General features: G+C 45.4%; 2 long non-coding RNA genes across 2 annotated transcripts in view; both read right to left on the bottom strand.

Annotated features, from left to right (window-relative positions):
- LOC148318655 (uncharacterized) overlaps positions 1–17,215 on the bottom strand; it is a 69,627-nt gene that overhangs the window by 18,642 nt on the left and 33,770 nt on the right. The gene's annotated exons all lie outside the window — the stretch shown is intronic.
- LOC148318656 (uncharacterized) overlaps positions 1–17,215 on the bottom strand; it is a 55,799-nt gene that overhangs the window by 5,429 nt on the left and 33,155 nt on the right. The window lies entirely within an intron of this gene.

Here is a 17,215-nt window from a genome sequence, read left to right as displayed (position 1 = left end):
TTCCCACTGAACTACAATTAAGTGTAATTGCACCTCCACTCCACTAGTTGGCAGTGGCGCTCTCCTTGCCCATTGTGCGCAACAAGTATTAACTCTACGGTGTAGGTTTGTTTTGCAACCAAAATGCTATTATTTAAGAGAGTGGGTGGTGGTGGGGGGGCATGAATTGTTTTCTTCTTGCTGGGGGGGGCGGAACAGAAAATAATTGAGAAGCACTGCGCTAATTTAACGCTACTACATAGAACGTATTGACATCAACTTGACAGTGTTTCAAAGAGTCGCACCTTTACCCACCGAGTGCAGTTGCAGTAGGCCGCCACCAGGCTGCAGCAGTGAGAAATGATGAGGCGCTCGGCATATGAAGGATAACGAAACGTTATTGCAGCACGGCATATAAATGAGAGCATTCAAATTATTTGGACAAACTCGGCCTAAGAATGAAAACCAATTAATCGCAGGGTGTTGTGTTAATGAAAACGTAAATTACGTAATAGGAGTGTGGCATATTAATAAAAGCATTTTGACTCAATAGAGACGTTTCTTGTTGCGGGTGCAAACTGATTAAATGTTTGCTCAATTAATGAACGCGTTTCGATTCATGAATAAGGTCACGCTCCTCATTAATGTACAATCGGACATCCAATCAATAAATGAGAGCGGCTGGAAGTCAGGCAGGTGTCGCTCGTTATCATGAATTGCGCGTAAAACTCCCGCAAGACGCGCCATCTCCATCTCCATCTCCATCTCGGCGTTAGCAAACAATCAAGCGCTGGGTTTAAAAATAAAAATCCCCGCGGCTCCTGAGAGGCGGCCTGCTGCTCCCTCTTCCTCCTCCTCGTATCGCCGGCTTGCTTTTCATCCGCATTGTTTTCTCCTAAAGGCTTCTTAACCTCAGCAACGCCGCGCAAACAAAGAGACGCAAACGTCCTCGTTAGCGTAACATGGCTGCTGTTGTTTACCCGCTGTGTCGCCGTGGCAGCTGCTCAAACTACAAATGAGCTTTCTATACGTTCACGCTACTTTCTAACGTGCTGGAAAAGGCATTAAGTAACAATCGAGCAAACAAAACCTTTCGTCAGAAAACAATGTGACTGATGAACACACTAAACACACTTTCCATTAAATAAATATAGAAATGTAGATGCATATTATAGATGTATAACGGTTTTTAGCTGTCTTCAAATTTGCAATATTGTGTTAGTATTCTATAAAGTGTCGCTGTCTTTTTTCTTGTATTTTTAGGTTAATGGGGTTTCTGCACATTTTTAAAAAATGGACATTTTTCACAGAACAGCCATGATGATGATACAACATTCAATCATAAAAGTATTGGTGTCCCATTGGCGGGGTAATAGATAGCAGGGAAAGGAAATTGCATGCTTTCTCAAGATGAAAAAAAACAAATACAATGAAAACAGCAGGGGCCCCAAAATTTAACCCTGCGGAACACCACACAACAGCTGGGCAGACCGGTGACACTTCCGAGCTATCTGGCTACACAACCAAATCGAACTGTCACCAGCGTCCATTAAACAACAAGGGTGCCTGGCATGCACATCGTGTTTTCACCGATTGCCCTTTTCGTCAAATTTCACATTTCATCGAGTCAGGATGCTACATTGGAAGGCAAATCAAGCGGTCGGGATCAAGTTTGGAATTTCACAGGCCAACTTGAAGTTTTAGTGAGTACAAGTTGAGCCAAAGTTGACTTGAAAGCGCGATGGCAAGTTCCCCCAAAAAAAGCGCAAGGTGTCACATTAGATTTTCGCATGAACTTTCCCAGCGGACACATTTTTGATTTCATCTTTCCAGGTGAGAGATTCTGTCAGCAGGGGGTCGTCTCAAGGAATCGGCTTAGCCCTGCGCGCCGGTGCTAATCTTCGCCGCGTTCGTTAGCGCAACGTGCCAAATTAGCATTAGTGCTTCAAATACGCACACGGCGGCATCAAAGCGCGGCCGGCGACGTTTGCAGGCTGTGTGGCGAGCACAGGTGGGAGCAATTAGGCTGAAATATGGAAAAGATGTCAGAGGTGATGAAAGGCCGTTGGTGCAACGAGACTTTGGAGGGGGGAGATGGTCAGCCGGGATCTCGCGGTGCTAATGACTTCTGACGGGAAAAAGAGAGAGAAAAAATAATTTTACGGATGAATGTGGTCCTGAATTCTCATCGGGTCACATGATAAGGTAGGCCGAAGAAGAAGATGAGCAGATTCAGGTTTGGTTTGCTTGTCGAGAGCGGTTTTGCATCGAGATCTTCAAGACTCGGGTATCTTTTACAAATTGATATTATTTCTTGTTGGTCCCTGAAATTTGTAGTCCATGTACGGATTTTGGCTGTTCCGAGTGCTCCCGTACGTGTCTTTTCCAAAATCGATATCTTTCCTGCTTGGTCTCACATTTGAGGATTTCGTCTGCTGGAGAGCTGACAGGAACTTCATCTCGGGTCTTCCTGAGGTGGCGCACACTAAATGGCTTTGCAAGATGGCGGCTGCGGGTGAACGCGGGGGAGGTGTGGTCATGCATCACGCCGGCGGTCCGCAGCAAACGAGCGGCGTCCGACATCCAACTGCCGCCAGCGTCATTAGAGCGCCGGTGAGCGGGACTAATGAGCCGATGAGCGATCCCGCTTCGTGCGTCTGCGTCACGGCGGCACCCGATTGTCAGCGTGATGGCGGTGGCTTGCTCGTTAACCTCATGAACAGCAGGTGAGCGGCCATGATGGAGCGATGTCGCCGCTGTTGCCGCCGCCGCCGCACATTTCGGGAGACAGCTGGCGCCGTGTTCATTTAGTTCCAAGGTAACATTTCTGACCAGCCCGCCGCTCCGGAAAACTGAAAAGTCAGAAATTTCATTGGAGGTTTTGCTAACAAACACTCCTTTTTAAACTATTTTACTCTTGCTTAATTCTTTGAATTGAGAATTTTGACTCGACTCTCGTCTTGTTGCTGATCGTGGCTGCTCGAGTGCAGACAAGAATTGTTTGACAGCTCCGCATTTAATCGGCGCTTTTTGCAAACATCTTGATTCAGGAGTCTTTTGTAAAAGGATGCACTTCTCGCTTGATCTCCGACACGTGAACATTTTGGCTACGCCAGCGTCGATGAGAAACGTCTTTTCGCCGACATATTGTAAAAGGTGTTGGACTTCTTTTGCAAATCGCAATCTCCGGTGACGTGTGGGTTGAATCACTTCGCTGGTCCGAGTGCCGATGAGAACTGACCTTGAAATCTTTCTTGCAAACAAGAATTTGGACAGCAAATATTCTCGACCGCTTTCTGATCTCGTTGTGTTGAGTGATATTTCCTTCCAGTCTCCCGTTTGCAGCTTTTGTGGTTAAAGCGTCACCTCTTTCTTTTTTTTTTTTTGTTTTGTTCCGGTCGTCATCATCGTCTGAGTGCCGCAACGCTAATGGAAGGCCGCCGGCGCGTGCCACGGCCAATACGAGCGCTCATTATCGTCTCGTGCGCCTTGAAGACAGACATGAAAGCGGCGGCGTCCGCTAATGGCGTACTTACGCCCGTCCAGGCGGGCAACTTTTCAGCCGCCTTTGCCCGGCTGGCCCATTTTGTGCTTAAATACGCTTTTGTCTCATCGCCACAGGGCCTTTTTTTGCTTTCCCGCCGCGGTGATAATGGCGAGACCCGGGCGCTGGTTTTTGAGCTGCTTCCCGGCTGCCTCCCGCAATCAAGCGTCATTTAAGATATGACACACGTAGGAGCTAAAAAGGCGCCTGGCCACACGAGGGTAATAACGCCGTTATCTGACATCTCGCACCGCTAATGAGGTGACGAGATACATGGACGTTGGCCGTGATGTGATTCGCCACATGCTAATGCTCAACACGCCTTTCCAATATTTGCATGTCTATTTGAAGATTTGGCTCCTCGAGTGCAGAGGAAAACATTTTTTTTTGTTTTTTTTTGTAATTGCAGCAACGTTAGCAGGGATAGGCGCCAGCGCGCCCACGACACTCGTGACAGTTTCGAAGTTGACACGAGGAGTTTAGCTGTTAAAGCGCTGACTAGAAATGTCTGTCAGACTGACTTTTGACAACAAAATTTACAAGCGACTCAACTCATTTTTTTAAATGAATATTTTGTATTTTAGTGTAAGAGTTTGAGGACTCCTGCTGCTCGAGCAGATAAGAATAGTTTCTCAACGTGACTTTTGACTTTCTGCTAAGCACTACATCGATCCGCTGTCATCGAGGTGAAAATAAATATTTCCGAAGCGGGAATCCTGGGGCGGCAAATGCAACAAAAACAACAGGGGCCCCAACATTGAACCATGTGGAACACCAAACAAATCGGAGCAAGCAAGGCTAACATTTTTTGTTTAATTTCTGACGGAAATGGCTTGTCGTCATCTTTACTCTCGACTGCAGCTTTTGCAAACATTTTTGTCTCAGACATATTTTACAAATTGATGAAACAGGATTGCTACTCCTATTTAGAGTTATTTGTAATTCTATACAATAGATTCCTTTTTAAAAAAGACAACGGTGCAGTTAATTTGTACGGGCCGACATGATTGTCATGTTTTGTTTTTTGTTTTTTTTTAAAGCATGACATGTTTTGATTTGCCTGCAAATCAAGGCGCAAGCACTCAGCCTTTCAATAAAACAAGACCAGAGTGACAAAATGACTTGTTTCTTGGATTGAGGAGTCGGAGGAAATTACTCTGACTTGGCAGAATGACTTTGTCACCCAATTTGGTCCCGCTGGAGCGCTGCCAGGGAACGCTACGTCCTTTTTGGACTTCACTTCCTACTGCGGGGGAGAAAAGTGCCGCATCAATAAATGCACGCACGTCGAGCTGCTTCCTTCTCAGACGCGCAAAACAAGTCTGGCACAAATGATGATGTGACTCGTCAACAGCTAATCCACTTTTTAATTGTAGCCGATTGTATTTGATTTGAATTTTCTTCTGTTGCATTTCGATATTGCAGAGTTGAAAGAAAAGAAACATCTCCTTTCCATCCTGGCAAACACTCAGCGGAGATGCTGAGCGAAGCTCTCGAGGCTAACGATTTCCTCCCCGGCGCGAGCGTGACCTCACCTCGTTACGACTCGGCCTCGTTAGCCGTCGCCCACCTTCCTTGGAGGCCGTCCATCTCCTCAAGAGAGACACTCCAAGTGAGATGAGCTCTCCTGAGATGATTTTCAAACTTCCAGAAAAACATGGCCGTCTGCGCTCATCCTCATTTATAGTTGGCTGCCATGCTAACGGAGCTAAAATGCTAATCGAGCGGCTCCGGTTTAATGCTAGCTTAAATTGCGTCTATATAACAGTGCATGAAGTCCAAGAACAGCAGCTTGTGGGCTCTTGCGGACCCGATTAGGGCCCGAGCGGTGGCGACACGTCAGTTTGAAATACTGTCAATGTCGCAACCGCCGCTATCCCTTCTGAGCCGCTTTTAGGTCGCTTGAAACGAAAAAAGAAGAAAAAAAACTTGAGTTGCTGCGTGATGGAGAGCGGCGGCGAGTGCGTTTGCGAGGCTAATAAATTGTGGAGTGCGCGGGACGGCTGGCTGTATTTACTCTGCAGTCCTCTTGACAGCACCGTGAATGTGCTCTTTTCCTGCACGGGGACAATTAAAGAAGGTTCCAGAGGGAGGCTTTCACCGCGCTATTGATTTCATCCTTTTGACCGCATGCAGTGGGGGGAAAAAAAAAAATGCAGTGTGATGAGATGCTAATGTGAAATTTGAACTCGGGCAAACTTTGAGTGTGAATGTGTGGGAAGTCAAGAAAAATATGCGGTTATAATAAAAAGTCGTCATTTTTAATTCAATTTGCCAAGACAATCCGAACGGTTTGATTCGTCAGGTCAAAACGGCCTTAATGATTTCTTTCATGAGTTCAGGCTCCTTCCAGTTTGATCCATCGACCACCAGGGGGCAGCGAAAAACGGTAACAACTTCTCAATACGAGTAATATTACCGCTCGTCAATTCTTGTGGAATATCTGTAGAACTGCAACGTGGCCACCTGAGGATCCCGCTCTCGTCTCCCGAGTCAAGGCTTGAGCTGATTACTCTTGGGCCTAAAAAGTCTGTGAAGGTCTGCTCGCCAAAAGAATGAATCGCACGTTTTGCGCTCGAGAGGCCAAACAAACGCACACGAGTGACAACAACGAGTGTTGTTATCAAGCAGACTTGACAGCAAGTCCGCCTCTCCGAGGGACACAAAACAGCTCAGAGGAACACTGACAATTATTTCTCTTGCTCACCCTGCACTTCATAGAGACTCTGCATGTGTGTGTGTGCGTAGCTGAATGGGAGCAAGTCGCAAAGATGGAAAATAGAGTTTGAACGCTTTCAATTCCCTCCGACTTGAGCCTTGATTGTGTTTTATCTCTTCTAAGACTCTCCACACTAGACAATGATTACAACAATTGTTACGGCGAGCAAGCAAACATTGTGGCAGCTGTGGGAATTTGTTTTCACGCTTCTTTTTGTGGATGGCTACTTTTTTTGTTAGTTTGGCAGGAAGCCAGGTAGGTTGGGATCGCCGCTCGGTTGCTTGTTCGGATGTCGAGGTAGTTGCATGGAGACGTCTTTGGTCAGCTAAAGAAGAACCAATGTTTGGACTGCTTTTGTGGTTACCGGTTTGGTGGAACACGCTCGGTTGGATGTTTGAGTAGATGGGCAGGTGATTTGTTCGTGATTGATGGAAGTTTTCACGTCGGAGGTAACGAAAGCTCGTCAAGCAGCATGAGTCACTTCATTCCGAGTGAACGTGAGCCAACGATGGCGGGGGAGCCTTCCGGTGTTCATGCCACACATTTTGGGGCGGGGCTAAAGCAACCCCTTGGGCAGTCAAGTGGGCGAGAGGGTAGAAGAAAGGGGGAGGAGGAGGTGAGGATGCCAAGCAGAGCTTTCATGTCCTTCCAGTGGCAGGCAAGGCGAAGAAAGGCTTTAGTGGGGAGAAATGTGCCGCCTGTGCTCCTTTTTGCCTCCCTGCTGGGATTTGTTTCCACAAAAGGGAGACATTTGGACTGGAATCATCTTGGGCGCAGACCTCCAAGCCTCAGCTGTGCCAGAGAGCCTCGTCGTCTTCCCTGCCAAGCTCCTGAGATTCGGGGGAGCAACTCGGCAAAGTCCACTCTGACGCGCCGCCGTCGCCAAAAACAATGAGCGGCGAGTGTAAGACCAGAACGCGAGACGACAGGCGACTCCGTCGCAAACAACTATTTGCTTCCCTGATTCGCGATTTCTGTGCTCAGTCCAAAGACGTCAAATAATAAAATAATGCCGTCCTCTTGTTTAAAAGGCAAAAAAGTGATGTACTGCCATCTTGTGGTACTTTGCAAGTTGGAATGGTTATAATAACCCATTTTTTTGTCCATTGAATTTGGGGAAAAAAAATAATAATAATGATAATAATATTAATAATAATTCAAAATTAATTTGATGGCTTCCGACAGGCGCTTTTCAGCACCGGCACAATACCTGGGCCGCCCCCGCACGTACGCAAATGAAATCCACGCACACGTTTGCAGCTCTTTGTTTCAAAACACGCCGGCTAAATAGAAGCGAGCCACGGAGATGAAAGAGGAAAAGATGAAGTTCCGTTTGCACTGAAAGCCACTGGGACATTCGGAGCATTTGGGAACGGCAGACAAAGAGGGCAGCGCGGGTATTCAGCGATGCGGAACGAAAAAAAAAGGTTGAATTCATGTGCTAATTCATTAGAAGCTTTGCAGTCAATTAGCACAGCTTGCAGCGGGATTGAAAACCATACGAGCACAATCATTTGGTTGGAGCACAATCATTTCAGTCGCGCCGCGTGATTGCATGTTCACAGACAAGACGATGGACATTGTTGGAGGGGCAAATTACATTTTACAACTTTTTTTAATGCGCTCAAATACACCGTGTTTTGCATCGCAATACAGTCAATGCTATCATATTGGCACTATTATGCTAATTAAATGTTCCAAAATATAGTCATACGCGGACATCGGTGGGTTGAGTAGTGGGAGGAGCCAATTTAAAGTTTCAGGACCCTTTTTTTTTTACCTCGGACTCGCTGCATGTCACACAAACAATTCATCCTCAGACTTGTCAACATTTTGAAATAGATCTGCACGATAAGAGTGTTTTATAGATGAGCAGCATTTCTGGAAACGCGGCGGTGCTGTGCAAGCACAACGTAAAGTACAGCTGTCAAACTGACGGCTGCTGTTGGGATAATGACTCCAAACTACCTCCAGATTGTAAAATAACACCTTGGCGATGAAATCTGTACAAAATTGGGCAAAAGTAAAGAGGCCAGGAGCATCGTATAGTGACATGCGCAGAATCATAACAGAAGACCGTCAAAATGACGGCTCTGGGAGATCTGGTGTCAACCATGCAAAAAATGTATTTTTTTTTTTTTTAATGCCAATTTGCAATCGTTTGATAGAATTTTCCGAAGAATCTCGAAGGAACATCATATTGGACGATTGCAGCCCGACATCAGACTAACAGCTAACATGCTAGCATGAATTATTATTATTTCAAGTATGGTTATCAAAACTAACAGACACACTTTTTTTAAAGACAGCGTCTACAAGCAATTGATGACGACAGAAGTGTTTCAACGGCGCATCTAAATGCTGTCATGCATTTCCCTGGTGGTGGTTTTGGCGGTGATCACAAAATGTGCCTTTTGCAGCATGTCAGCCAGGCAGAGGAAACAGACGTGTGGCATTACATCAAGACGCAACACTAACTGCCATTTATGTGATATTGTCACGTTATAAACTGATTGAGTGGACTTTGCTTCCGCTCGGCTGATGTCTGGCAGGCGGGATGTACTGACAGCAGCGGCACATCAACTACTGCTCACTTCCTCTCGGATGATTTGTTTGCCGGTCATATCCTGGTTCTTGTGCATCCGCCACTTGTGCAGATTGAGGCTTGGATTTCATTTCTTAGTCGGGGTACGACGACATGAACATTATGAATTCTACTCTGCTTAAGAAGCATCAGCATTCTATATTCGAAAGTCATTAGATGTGCACATTTTGATTGCATTTCCAAAGGTACAAGAAGATGAGTGGCGAGATTCGTAATCCATTAGAAAAGACCCGAGAACATACGGAATGAAACAGTAGAATTGTTAAGAACAATTCAGTTTTAGTTCCCCTCGGCTGTATTTTAACGTTGCCAATGTTGGTGGCACTTTGAGTTCTTTTTTTCAAATGGCCCAAAAAAAAAAAAAAAGTTTGGCAACCACAGCACTAGAACACACAAGTGGCTGGATTTGGACTCCATTTGAAATGCACTAGAACATGCGGAAATGGATTTTATTTGCATTTTGAAAGCACTCCAATATGTGCAAATGGACTTCCATTCCATTTCAAAGACTCAATAACAAGCGTTAATGGCTTTGATTCTCTTCGGAAAGCACTCCAAGCTGGCTTTTTCGCCTTATTGTCCAGTAAACAAGCTCCAGGACGCACCTGACACATGCTGTCAAATTGGGTCTTCTTTCATGCGTTTTCCCCGTTAGGTCAGGCGGGGAATGAAGACGATGGAATCCACTTCAATCAACCGTCCTGAGCGGGAAGCCGACAGAGCCAATCAGCACGCCGAGTCCCGACATTCCCTCCAGAAGCGTCTCCCGCGCATCGTCGTCATCCCACATTAACTTCCCGCGGAACTCGGCCAAGCTCCTGTGGTCACCTGAAGTCTGCTTTCATCGCAGCTCCACGATGGCTTGCTTCTGAGGAGCTCATCAGCGTGGCAGGTGAGAGCAGGAACTCTTCTGATTGGCCGATTGCTCGCTCACTCGCCAATTGAGTTCAAACTCTAAAGGAGACAAATACGGACTTTTTTTTCCCCTCAAACAGTTTGCCAGGTGTTTTGATTCTTAAAGGCCTCTCCATTCAACATGTACAATCGGCGAAATGAGCATCGTGATTGGCTGTTAGCTAGCAAATCGGTGCACCGGACAAGAACCGGATAAACAGAGCTGAATGGCAAAATTCCCAACATGAGACGCAAGACGATGCTTTCCAATTGATCGCAGTTGGAAGTTTTCGCTGCACTTCGGGTGTCATCAGCAGGTGGCGACAGAGACACTGGAAGAGTGGCAGAAAGGCAGTTGAGCCCCTCAGCAAGAACGCTGAATTGAAGTTCACTCATTTTAGCTGCCGAATGTCTTAAACTCCTCAAATAGATGGCGACATTTCCGATGGAATGGGAGTGCACCCGCCACGGAGGTCCGCGTCCTTCATTTCTTGTCATTTGCATGTGAACGAGTGTCGTCAGGCTCGTTAGCGCTCGTGTTGGCGCCGTCCCGCGTGCCCCGGTGGGATGTCAAACGCTGAGCGGCTGATTGGAGGAAATGTCAGCGTGATTATTCCCGCCTGGGAAAGGTCACCTGCGAATGTGGCGCGGGTAAAAACAGAACATCCACACGGAGGAGCCAGCAAGGAATGGATTTTGTTTTTCTGCTGAGGTGAGCACACACGTGCAAACGTGTCAAATGAGTCATGTGACACCGACGCTCGTCATTTTCCTTCCACAGGTGAGCGAGCCGCTTCCCGCTTTTCGGAAGACGAAGGCAGATTGCTTTTCCCGGATTGTATTCTTGACAAGGCAGGAGGAGGTTCTCCTCCGATGGCCGCAGCAATTTTAAGGAGACATTTCACGAGAATGTCACTTAATGGTGGCAAACAAACAAATTGCTGTTATTTGGTCTTAGTACAACTGTGATTTTTCTACCTTATGTGGCTTTTTGGGGGTTTGGTGTTTTTATTACTTGGTGGTGTCTTCATCCATCTTCTTTTATTTCAGTCGTTCCATTTCAGGGCCGACAATCAGAAAAAAGGAAATGATGAAAAGCACTTTATCCCCACATTCACAACCAGATCGTCTCTGCAAATGTATCTTCAAACACGTATGCGTGTGCGCAAACAAATCAATGATTTCACTTTGCGGGGACTTGAAGTGTATTTTGGCGACTTGTTGATGAAATGTTGCATGAAGCGTTAACGTGATGCAATTGCGACATTGCGGCGCTGGCTTGATGTGAGATAACCGCGTTAGCTTCTGATGTACGACATTTACTTGATTGGCCCGTGAAATTGTAGGTTGGCTATTGGTGTTTACAGTTTGGAAAAATGTTGCCGTCGCCGTGGCTGCTTGTTTGTTTTCCTCACGCTGGGCTTTGCTTTCTTGGCTTTCGCAAATAGAAGCAAGCAAAAATTGAGAATAAGCGAGCACGCTGCTTGTTGACAAGGTTGTTGTCGTGCGGAAAAATGAACAAAATTACTCAAAACTGCTTTAAAAAAAAAGGGGAAAAAAAGAAATAACTGCACCTTATAAACTACAGCAAAAAGGTTTTTTGCCCATTAATATCATACATGAGCTTTTGATGTTCATTTTATGTATTTTCAGGTCATATTTATTTTAATTTGGATTGAGAATTGGAGTTTATGCAACAGTTAATTTGTTGGACTTTGTTCCGTATTTTTATAGTCACAAAAAAAAATAAAACTTGAAAAAAAAAAATCATATTAAGACTGATAATAGTAATAATAAAATGAAGCATTTTTGAAAAAAAAAAAAAAATATATATATATATATATATAAATATATATTATATATATATATCTAAAATATATAATAAATAAAATATATAATATAATCTATAATATATAAAAAATATGAATTTCAATAAAAGAAATACATTAAAAAAATACTAAAACTAATAAAAAAACTAAAACAAATTATTTTTGAAAACATAAAAAGAAACAAACCTGCTCTCAAAACTAAGCAAATTTCAAAAAACTAATTAAAAAAAAAGTCACAACCAAAGTAAAAACTAGCCACCATGAAAAAATGTGCCAGTGTGGCTCTTTGCAGAGGACAGATTGAACCACCCCTAAAACAAGACATTTTCACCATTGTTGATCTCTGGGCTATTTTGAAAAAGGAAAAAAAACATGCCACAGACGTATTATTAAGACTGACTCTGTTGTAAATTGTGAAAAAGAAAAAAAAAATGTTTGCGTCTCCTTCAAAGCGTCAGCTCTGGGTGAATTAGAGCCTATTGATGGCGGCGCTATCTGCTTTTCTGCTTTTGATGTTGTTGGGTGCGACTCCCCACCGAGGTTGCTCTGCTCGTCGTACGGCACATTCGGCAATTTGCCTGCCGCCTAACAATGCAAATAATTCGCCTCTGCAAGCTCACTCGCCTCCGGAGTTAATTGAGGGATCTTTTTATGTTTTCAATTAGCGCCTCCTTTTTCTTCTTCTTACATGTCTGACATTTGTTCTAATTGCACAAGAAGCGCGCCGGCATCACAACAACAACCTTTATTTTCCCGTCAATCTCCTGCCACGGGGGAGGAGGTGTGAGAAGGAGTTTACGAATAATTACAGCCGCGGATGGGAAGAAATAAAAAGATTTCTCTCGTTTCTTCTTCTTCCCGGGAAAAAAAAAAAAAACCTCACACGTATTCCTCTCAGGATGTAATTACACCAAATATCGACGACTGAGCGGCGGCATCGTCGGTTTCTCTTATTCGGCCTCGTTAGAGCGCTCCTTCCTTAACTATGCGCTAACTTCAAATCAAAGACCGACGCCGAGCGTGACGTTGCTTTCAAACGCGCGAATCTCCGCACATTTTATGACTCGGAATCGATCAGATTTCAACCACCTGACGAGAATACAACACCGACGACCGGGCGATCACGGCGATGTCGGTGAAAGTAGAAATTTGGACGGGATCGGTAAAAGATCTTCACCGATGTGAATGAGGCTTATTTTTGTTTTAAACTCGATTACACGCTTGCCAATAATCAAGGCTCGGGTGATTATTTTTTTTCTCCAAATCTAATCAAACTCAGCAAAGGCCCGTTTATCGGACGCGTCAGCCTAATTAGGTTTTAGAGTTAGGTAGGATTTTTTTTTTTTTCCCTCGCTGATCTGCCCAGAAAACAGTTGGGGCCGGCAATCGTAAATGTTAAACATGTTTCATATCACTGATGGAAAATCTGTGCGTGTGTGTTCTGGCCGGTAATCCACCAAAAGGCAAGTTCCTCATTCGCCGGCAATCGAGTGTGAAATGAGCACTTTGTTTGTACTTGGTGCGGTTTAACTGGATGCTGAAGTTGAGAAATATTTAAGTCGACATCTGAACGTGAATTTCCACGAGCTGAGCATTCCAGAGTACCAAAGCCCAAACGGAGAATTCTCTAGAACCTGCCGACTTCTTTTTAGCTCTTGGAATCTCCAAAACGCGGTAAAGCCGTCAAAAATCATGACGAGTGAGCAAATTGTCCCGGGTGGCTCCCGTTGTGGCACTGGAAAGAGGTTAAAGTCTGTGCGCAACGCTTCCCCGGGGAGCAAGTGGCAGATGCACAAACGCACACAGAAGCTCTCCAGAGCGGCGTCTGAAGCGGAGCCAGAAAACCAAGCTGGGCTATCCCAGGAGGAGCTCAACACAACCACGGACTCGCCCTCCAATCCTGTTGGCTCGCGACCTCCGCACGACAAACTGGAGGCGGCCAGAAGGGACATGCGGGGGTGTTGGGGGGGTTGGCTTGGTTGTTGATCCAGTTTTCCCAAAAGGTCCACCCAACCATCCATTTTCCAAGCCGCTTCTCCTCACGAGGGTCGCGGGGGTGCCCGATGCAGTAGACGGGGTACACCCTGGACTGGTTGCCAGCCAATCACAGGGCACACAGAGACAAACAACCATCCGTGCTCATACTCATACCAAGGAACAATTTCCAGTGTTTGATCACCCTGCCATGTTTTTGCAATGTGGGAGGAAACCGGTGTACCCAGAGAAAACCCACGCAGGCATGGGGAGAACATGCAAACACCACACACCGGACCCACGACCGCTGCACTATGAGGCCACCGTGCCGCCTACACAGTCGTTTGGGTTTAGTGCAAAACAAGATCATCTCACAAACAAAGAAAAGTTAGGGTGAGGATTCTGCAGAAAATGTTTGCATTGCGTTGCTGACCTTATGTCAAGCGAGTTCCAAAAATGTACGGTAGGTCTGCCTAATGATGCCTTCCCCATGATAGAAAATCCATTGTGGTCCTTTGCGATGCCGTTTGTCATCTGCAAGTTGGATTTGACAAACAGACAGACTTGGAGAATCTGTCGAATTTTTTTCGCTCGACTGATGCAATACTTTAGATTGCATTTTTTTTTTTCATTGGCCCGCGTGGGATTTGTCGTGCAAAATCTCGCACAGAGCCCACCTGGGGCGCACTCACGCGTCTTTTTCGAGACAATCCACTCCACTGGCCCTGTGACTGACATGCAATTGCACGTTAGGCTTTGGAGATAGATTAGCTGGCGAAGCCCGTCACGATCAAACCTCGGCGGCCTCGCACTCAAGTTGTCTCCGCGCCCAAATTATTCAACAAGAGCGTGCAGGACAAGAGGAACATAAGGAATACTTACTAATTGTTAAAAATAGATGCGACGCTGCCGAGAAGATGGTCGAAACACATAAATCATGCACCCAGCATTGACACCTCTCGACAGTCAACAATTCAACAAAGTCGGCGCGGCATGTTTGCACTTTTTGTTTATTTGAGCGTTCCAAACGCATTTGGAAGAAATTATTCACATAGTTAGTCGTGTACTCTTTTATGCTTTAGGGGCGGCACAATATATTGATAAAATATCGTCATCGCAATAACGGCACCAGTTAACTCAATGCTACTTGCTAACAACTATTTGCTATTTGAAAACGTAACTCTCCAGATGCGTTGCCGTTGTGCATTGATTCCCAAAATATTTTTAAAAAATGACAAAATGAGGACGCCACATATTTTGATGTTTGTCAAGTATATGAAGAATTAGTCCTGACGTGAGTGTGCTTACAGCAGATTAGGATTTGCTATACATGACTGAATAATACGATATAATAATCAATGTAGATCAGCCATGGGCAAACTATGGCCCGGGGGCCACATGCGGCACGTTAAACGTTTTAATCCGGCCCACTGAATTTGAAAAAATGAAATGAATAAACCTTGTTCATGTTTTATTTTCCCTGTAATTCTGATGTGTCACCACTAGGAGGCGCACTCTAAGACAGATATTTAGTTGCAATGCTTTTGTTTATTTTCATTTCGAATGAAAGCATATTTTGGCTATATACGATATGTATTTTTTTCTCACATGAAGTGACGTTACCAAAACACTCCATCCATCTGCTCCTGGTCCGGCCCCTCTGTCAAATTTTACAACCCCTTGTGGCCCATGAATCCAAAAGTTTGCCCGCCCCTGATGTAGTTACACTTGTCAGCCTCATGAAGCCTTTTGGCCCACTTGATGTTTCTTCTTCTTTGTCTTTAATTGTTTTCGCAAGGCTCCGCGGTGGATGCGTGGACATGGCCTTATTATGGCGGCTGATCGACGTGATTTATTGCTCCTGGAGGCCAAACATGCAAACTGTCTCATCTCCTGAGGCTAAAGCGCAGAAATCAATGGCTCACCGGCTGGCTGCGCCACAAAGCATCACGGGAATCAAGTCCAGTCCACAGACTTTTTTTTTTTTCGCTTCATCTTTTTTTTTTCCCCCACACACGCTTGAAAAAAATCCAGCCTGGTGATCCACTTGGAGTGTTTTCATTGAGAAAGGTTTGCCAGCATGCAGATGGCAGCCTTGTTTACATAATCCCATCAATGTCCTCCAGCTGTGTTGCTTACACTCAACAACATTTCATACTTGTTAGAATTTTGTTGAGAAAAAAAAAAAAAAAAATTCACCAGCACACGGCCCGAACGTCAGTGGTCTTGTTTTGGGTAAATCGATCGCTGTGGTGCTTCAAGCTGATTGCCGACAGCGTCGGGTACAATGGAAGCTCGCGCATTGGATTCTTCTTTGCTCTTAATTCCTTTTCATTCCTGAAGCGCCGCATCCACCAGCTGCCAGACAGCCCATTAAAATCAACATGAGAGCACGGACGATCGATACGCAACATTTTAGCCTCATGCTTTACGACTGGAGAGAAGGAGAGAGCCTCGTTCTCGCTGTCAGGGCGGCAAAGACGTCCAAATTGTTGCGGACCCTCCAGGGGGAGCGGGCGTCAGTTGGTGTTAAATATTTCTTCGGGGGTTTTCTCTTGTGACTCCAGCTTGCTCCCACGTTGCAAAAAAAAAAAAGTCACCCTACGTTCCATCTAATCACTTTGGTTCCGTTGAGTTCTGATGCCATGTCCATTGTCCAAATAATTCTTTGCGCACGTTGGGAAAAAGTATCACCCGCATCCATTTTTACCTGTGTCACGCTGCTAAATGGCGTTGGCGCAGAGCCTGGAAGCTAACGGCGCGTTGCTATCACCTCCCCGGCGCGACGCCAGGGAGCTTTCTCCAGAACAACGGAGACAGAGCGGCGGAACACAAGACGCTGGCCGCACGCCACTAAGAAGCTCGTCGCTACCTTGCAGGAACACCAGCTTTATTTCAAGACGCCTACTCCAACATCATTTGGAGTTGGAGAACATTGATGGAAATAAATCGTCTTTTTGAGGGCGTTCACATGCCCAAAAGCTCATCGATGTTGGCAAGCCACAGCATCGCATCAAAATAGTCGCAAATGCAAATTGGACAATTGGACTATTTTTGGGAAATGTCAGACCGTACTTATCGCAACCAGTCAAGCCAAAACATTTCTTTACAATTTCTTCTAAGCAGATCCATTCGTCCAAATATGGCCTTCTGATGAATATTGCAAAAAAATACATTTAATTTGAAATGAAAGTGAACAAAAGCATTACAAAAATATATATGCCTTTTTTTTCCAAGTTCGGCGGACCGGATTAAAACGTTCAACGGGCCGCATCTGGCCCCCGGGCCGTAGTTTGCCCACACCTGCCGTGGACTTTTTTTTCGTTTCTCTCTTTGAGCTTTGTAAAGAAGCTCGTGACTTGAGTCCTAATGATTCAATTTGTTCAACAGCTTGACTCATTTGCGGACAATAAATGATTCATCAGAGGAGGGCCGCGGGTAGTAAACATTTACTTATTCATCAAACATATTTCTGGTTAATGCTCATGTTTGTTCATTTCCTCATGCTGGTCTGCAGGGAGCGGCCCGATAAAGCAATCACTCGCCTCGCCGAGGCGCGATTGCACCTCTCAACGGGGTCACAGCCACCGAGACGTGGGGGTGAGGGAGAACCTTAAGAACAATCTTAAAAGTGGGCGAAAGTGAGTCGGGAGTGAGCGAATTTCCAATCC

This window comes from Idiotropiscis lumnitzeri, chromosome 19 (assembly GCF_059441095.1).
Source record: "Idiotropiscis lumnitzeri isolate Australia: NSW breed Sydney's pygmy pipehorse chromosome 19, RoL_Ilum_1.0, whole genome shotgun sequence".
NCBI lineage: Eukaryota > Metazoa > Chordata > Actinopteri > Syngnathiformes > Syngnathidae > Idiotropiscis > Idiotropiscis lumnitzeri.
Note: the sequence above shows the minus strand (reverse complement) of the source record. Positions and strands in the feature narration are given on the sequence as shown.